The sequence below is a fragment of the Myiozetetes cayanensis genome, unplaced genomic scaffold (genome assembly GCF_022539395.1).
Source record: "Myiozetetes cayanensis isolate MyiCay16 unplaced genomic scaffold, myiCay2020 scf5-8, whole genome shotgun sequence".
Classification (NCBI taxonomy): domain Eukaryota; kingdom Metazoa; phylum Chordata; class Aves; order Passeriformes; family Tyrannidae; genus Myiozetetes; species Myiozetetes cayanensis.
In genome coordinates this window covers 59308296-59315060 of record NW_026087742.1, presented here as the reverse complement: position 1 = coordinate 59315060, position 6765 = coordinate 59308296, and positions in this window count along the sequence as shown.

Sequence of the window (6765 nt, the reverse complement as noted above, 5' to 3'; positions counted from 1 at the left end):
AGAGCAGGTGGAACAGGTAAGCTTGGAAACTGTTTCCAGCCATAGTAAAGACAATCCTAGAATTATAGAGTGGTTTGTCTGGGAAGGGACCTTAATGATCACCTGGTTCCAACCCCCTGCCATGGGCAGGGACACCTTCCACTAGAGGTTGCTCGAAACCCAGTCCAACCTGGCCTTGAACACTTCCAGGGATGGGGCATCCACAGCTTCTCTGTGCAACCTGTTCTAGTTCTCACCACCCTCACAGTAAAGAATTTCTAATAATCTAACATGGAAGAAGGTGTTTGGGTTTAATCAGCATGGCTTTATGAAGGAGGAATGCTTGATCAACTCGATGGTCTTTAACAGAGAGATTACTTTCTTGATTGCCTGAGGGGGGTGCAATGGATATTGCTTATTGTGGATTTATCAAGGCTGTGTCCTATAAAATCCTCATTGGTGAGGGAGGGGCTAGGTAGGTGGATGATGAGGTAGATAGAACACTAGCTGAACTGCCAGGCTCAAAGGGTTTTGGTCAGTCACCAGGAGGTTGAAAGAAGTGGTCCTTTGTTCAGCACTGGTGATGTGTATCTGGAGTGCTGCATTGAGTGCTGGGCTGCCCAGTTCAGGAGAGACATGGATGTACTGCAAGTCCAGTGCAGGGCCACAAGGATAATGGGGAGAAACTGAGGGAGTGTGGAGAAGAGAAGGCTCGAGGATAGGTACTACGTTAATAGGTACCTGATGGGTGAAGTAAAGAAGATGTAGCCAGGATTTTCTCAGGGGTGCTCTTGGATGAGACTTTAAACAATACTAACCAAAATACAGGAAATGTCTTTTAAATATAGGATGAAATGTTTTTACTATGAGAGAGGTCAAACACTGGCACAAAAAAGCTGTGCTTTTGTGCCAGTTAACTTGCCCAGAGAAATCGTGGCATCTCCGCCCCTGGGGATATTCAAAACCCAATAGGATGCAGCCCTGAGCATCCTGCTGTGCCAGAACCTGCTGTGAGCGAGAGTTGGATTGGATGACCTCCAGAGATGCTTGCCAGCCTCAGCAGCACTGGGATTCCGTGGGCTGAAATGGATGTGCTGCTGAAAATTGCTTCTTGGTGTAGAACACTTGCTTTGAAACCACTGCCCCTAATGAAATGGCAAGAACAAGCAGACCCCATGGGCTACCCTGTCTGCACAAGGTTGATGGCCTGCATCAAGGATTGAATGGAAGGTCCAAACTCACCATCCACTAAAACAGACACAACTCGATGGCCTACATTTGTCCCTAGTGTTTGCCTTTGTTCAACCTTGGACTTCAGCTCTGTGCATCAAGTTGCAGAGGGGGATGCTAAATCCGAAGCTTTAACTCTCCTTGTGATGCAATTTGAGATGGATGAATGAAAAGTGCTGTGTAAGCGTTGGGCTTTGCTATTACTTGGTGAGGTGAAAAAGAGTTGTGTCGATCTGGTTATTCACTGGAGCAGTCTGGGAGTGCTCAATACCTGAAAGAAACTCCCACTCTTCCTGCTTTTCCTTACTCTTCTGGCTTATGTTGTGTGACTCTCTTCCTAAATTGTCCTCTGATTTCTAAATATACCCTTTGGGGGGTGGTTCTTGTTTGGCAAGACAGCTTTCTTGGCATAGTATAATTTTTCCATCTTTATTGTATACATGAAGGAAGCTGTATAGACTGTGTGTGAGCACGGGCCCTTATATAAAAGCAATACCAGCTCAGTAAAATAAAGCTTTTGCTGAGGAGTATCTGACACATCCAAGTTGTCATAGGAGCAGTTGTTTTGGGTGAGGGGAAATCCAGTGTGGATTTAATTCTCTTTCAGATTGACTAACATCGTCATGAAAACACTGATCTGGGTTCTTGTTGTGGAAAAAGGGACAAGAAATTGGAACAAATGCAGTATGTAGTTGGAGGAAAAGGGCAAATTCATTTTCTATTTGTTACAGCAAGCCAGGTACAGAGTTGTTAAACCTGCTTTCCCCCTCCAGTCACACCACTTTACTTTCTAAACACAGGTTGATCTGCTTGAATAGTGGAAGTGTATCCTTGGCTTTGAGGAGGCTGAAAGAAAATTGCCACCAATATTTGTCTATGCTGATCCACTGCTCTCTCTTGAGTAGCAGGCATCTGTTCAGAACTGGGTGCCTTTTAATCTCTTCTTCCTTGGCAAACAGTTGGGATGAAATAACTAGATTTCCCAAAGGACTGACTTACGGATGGATCTGGGCAAGCAGGAGGTTTATTCAGTTCCAGAAATGACCTGAAACATCCCAGAGTATACCAGTTTGTAATGATTTCAGAAGAGATGCCTTTCTTATGTTTGACCAGAGAATAACATTTTTGGAACACTGGTTTTAGATTGGTGAAACCTTGCATTTCACTTAAGACAAAAGCATTTAGTTTCTCTTAAAACAGAAATGAGGAAGCCAGAGCAGTTCCTCCTCGGCGTGGGAAAAAGTGACCCCCATTCCCAGGCTCCCAAGAGAGAGCTGTTTAGAGTGGCCTCCTTGGGACATGTGGGGCTGGCCAGCCCCATCTCCTGCCTCTCTGTGATTCCACTCGGCCCAATGTGCTTCCCTCCTGACAGAGGAAGAACCAGGCTGCTTTGCCAAGGGGTTGCATCTCTCACCTGGGAGGTCGAATCTCTGCAAAATGGAATTTAAAAAAAAAAAAAACAACAAAACCAGAGGATGTTGCAGAGAGGCAGTGTGTTGCTTGGAGGATTCCTGGTCAGGGAGACATGGGGGGTCCACGTCCTCGGGATGATCCTCTCCTGAGTAAGTGCTTTTGCTGACTTTCTTCCTAATTAAATTAAGCAGTCTGCTTCCTCCTCCTCCCACTCTGCCGGGGCTGGGGAACCTGGTCCCAGGCTCTCATTTGCTGGAGCTATTAAGTACATTCAACCTGAATATGAAAATAGCAGTGGGATTACTTAAACCACAATTTCCCAGCAAGTTCACTGTTTGTAAAACTCTTCATTTTGCTGTACTTAAGTCTAAACCCTGTTTATTTTCTTTTGGTCTCTTAGCCAAGAGATCTTGACTTTCAAGGGCAAGATGTCAGTATTGTACCAGCCAACAGGTACTGGAGGGAAGTTGATTGCATCATATAGTGGCAAAATGTTATTGCAGATTTCCAAAAGTAGAGGTATTTCCCCACCTTTTTGTTGAAACAAATTAATTCTGAATTTTGGAGGCCGTCTTGTCTTTTGTGGTATTTTAGGCGATACCATTGATACAAATTCTCTCACAAGAGAGAACGAAATTTATCTGCCCTTGCATTGTGGAGGGAAAATACCATTAACCTGGTCTTCTATTGTTGCCCTTTGGTTTCATAGCCAGAAGCATGTTTTCCATCTCAGTTTCAGATGACCCTTTTGGGGGACCTGGTGTCTGTTAGCCCGTGACCTCCATCCACACACGGGAGCTCATAGCCGGTGTCTGACTGTGACACCCTATGAGAGAAGCCCAAGATGACCAGAATCAAGATGTCTGGTGCTTTCCAAGAACAAGGATTTTGTGCAGGGAAGCAGTGTTTAGTTTCATGTATGTATTTATTTTTAAAGCGTATTTTAAAAATACTTGGGCATTATATTTGAGCTTTGATATTTGGTAAAATAATGTAAATTTGCAATATTTAGGAGATCAGTATCCTCATATTGGTGGTTTCAGGGCCATGCTAGGCAGGTATACCCCATCCCTTTTGCCTGTGGGAATACTCCTCATCTTCTGGCATGGAAGGTATTGGGGGAACCCTGGCATAAGCATCTTGCTGGAGCCTCTGCTATGCAGTCAGATGTGGCATAAAAAAAGCAGTAATGTGAAAACTGATTCTCCTCTTTGGGAAACAACTGATTCATTGTCGTCATTAAAGTTCTAGGTGGTGTGGAGCACAGGCTGTTCTCAGTGGAGGATTACAAGATTCAGTTGGGATTTAGGGACAGGAAATGCACACAGGATTTCCTTTAAAAAACCCTGTGCTTAAGTAGCTGTATTGTTAATACACTAAAAACTAAAAAACTCAGGCTAGTAGGCCGCTTTCTGAATTTTTGGGGTGTTTTGGCCCACCCTGTGGCATGCCACTGGCAGTGTGATGCACTGGCATGCCATGTCGCGTGCCGGAAATGCAGCTCTGTAGTGGAGTTTCTTGATGAGGGTGCTGCAATGATCCGCTTAATTGAAATACCAGAGCACGCACAAATAAAAAGGCGGGGCCAAATCACCTGTGGGAGCAAAATGCAGGGTGCTGGTACCTGCCTCCTACTCCTCTGGCCCAGGGCGAGGGTGGCACTGGCTGGGTGCAGCTGAAGGTTTTGGTGCGAGTGTGGATGATGATGCTCCATCCCATTAAGCCAAGGAGACTAAGATATCAGCCCACTGACACGTCCGGGTCTCAAGGCCAAGCAACATCCCCCTGACCCACTTTGAGTTTACCACTTAATTCATCTTCTCCAGTGCTATAAATAATTCAGCCTGAGGCAGTTCAATGGTGATAAATAGGACAATAAATGTAGTACTGCAGTGAATGCTACAAAGAGAGCAGCGCTTTTAATTGACTGTTGCGCGGTGACTGGGAAAGGCAGAGAAAACTCACTCAAAGCACTGCACACAAACGTCACTGAGCACAAGTTCTTTGATGGCTTTGAAGTTTCCTAGAGTAATTCAGCCCTTATCAAAGCACTATGACTCACATAACGTTGGAGGTTTGAACCAGACGATTGCTTGTGATTCCGAAGTCTTCACACAAACTAATTTAACCTCATGGGACAACTGTGAAGGTCCTGTTTTATTTCTGATAGGGCCTTTCCTCAGTCTACTTCGTTCATTCTGCCTCCTGAGAGGCTGATAAAACCTGAAGGCTGTAGGTGGGGAGGTCCACAGCTCTTGCTGCCAAGCCCCATGGTTAGACCACTGTGCAACACCCACCTCTCAGTTAAAAGATGTCTTCTTTGCACTTGACACCCAGCACCGCTGGTCAGCTGTCCTTACTGCTCAAGTGTGAGCCAAAAGCAGCAAATGACAGCAGTGGCTTCGCAGGGTTAGACCGGGAGGTTGTGCCAGTGACATCATCTGTTTAAAAGCCAACCAATTGTCACCAACACTCCCGGTCTCCAGGGAAATAAACTGTTCTGTCCTTTGGGCTACTAATCAAGCCTTGAAAGCAGGAGCAAGCCTCTGGAGGCTGGAAAGGGTAGCACATCCATTGCATGCTGTGTGAACTCACACTTCTCTGAGCATGGAAAATAACCAGGCGTGCAGGGAGCTGGGTCTTTTTGGCAGCAGAGCAGAGGCACAGCATTCCTTCCTGTGGTTCTGGGGAGACCTGCTTAAAGCTTTCTGGCTCACTAGAGCTGCAGTTGCATCGCCTGAAGAACATCCCAAGTGTTATGATTTTCTGCTCCCTGATGAATTAGGCATAGAGCTTTAGAGTCACAATTTTTTTTTTTTTTAATGTGTGCCTATATTTATCTCAATTTTTAATGGTCTGCTAGACTTCTCTGTAGTTAGCTATCAAAATCTGGTTCAATAGGTTACTGTGCTGCTATATCCATGTCCGTTTGACCTGCAGCTATGAGAAAAGCTGGGGCCAGGAAATCTCGGAGCCTGCATTCGTACACTGCCTATTCTGCGCTGCTCAGGGAGCAGACGTGCCTCTGCTCCTTCCCCTGATCCCACCCAAGCATGGACTCCCAGGGTGACTCATGGGAAAGGCCTGTTTAATTTTATAAGCCTGGGATTTCTGCTTAGGGTCACGGTGGTGGGGATGTGACTGGAGAGGAGCTGAGATCTGGCAAAACCACTTCTTGGCTGTTAACAGCTCCAAGGAGTAATGATAGAAAAGGCTTCTCCAGCCTGGATCTCGTGCTCCCCTGGGAGCTGGAATTGCTGAGTAGTCTGAAATTTGGTCATCTTCAGCAGGATCTTGGCTACCGCTAAGAGAAGCATTATGCAGCATGATGTGGGAGAGGAGGGGAGGGAGGATAAGTACAGTCTCCATAGCCAGCTGAGCTCTGATAGGTGGCTTTGGGAATGTGATGCCCTATTAAGGGCAAGTGAATGAGAGAGTGATGACTTATAAATACCCACTATATCTTGGGAGAAAAGATTCAAGAGACAGATGAGCAACCAGCTATCAGTTTCTGGACTCAAGAAGATGCTGTTTACACCAGGAGCCACTGACAGTAATCTAATATGCATCTGAATCCATAACTCCAGTAGTAAGTATTAAAAGGGTTAATCATAATAAAACCCTAGCTTGGTACTATATCTTTTCACTGAGAATCACTGAAGCAGAGCTTCCCTCTGACCCATGTAGTTGATCTCAAACCACTTGGACGTCTCTTTAAATTTGGGTAAGCATCATCCTGAGACAGTACAAATGTTTTCTTACAGCTCTTTCAAATTTGTATTAAGAATGCTGTACCTGAAGCCATTTTGATCAACTGATATTTGCTACATCCCAAACAAGAGAGTAAGGTTGCATTCCACCTGATGTTGGTAAGATAAGACAATTTTTCTCATGAGCTTTTCTTTGTCTTCATTGTTTTAACTGCACCACCTTCATCATTGCCTTCAGCTTCACGTAGCAGTGCATCAGAGAAGGAGCATAAATTCAGCAGGCTAACAGGGACAAAGGGTCATGGAAGTAGACCTTGGCAGATAAGCTGATGCTCGGAGCCTGGTCAGTACCTGGGTGGGTAATACATCACCATTGCTGCAGAGCAAGAGGCCACCCTCTATTGCAGCTGAAATGGAAAATCCTGCAGTAACG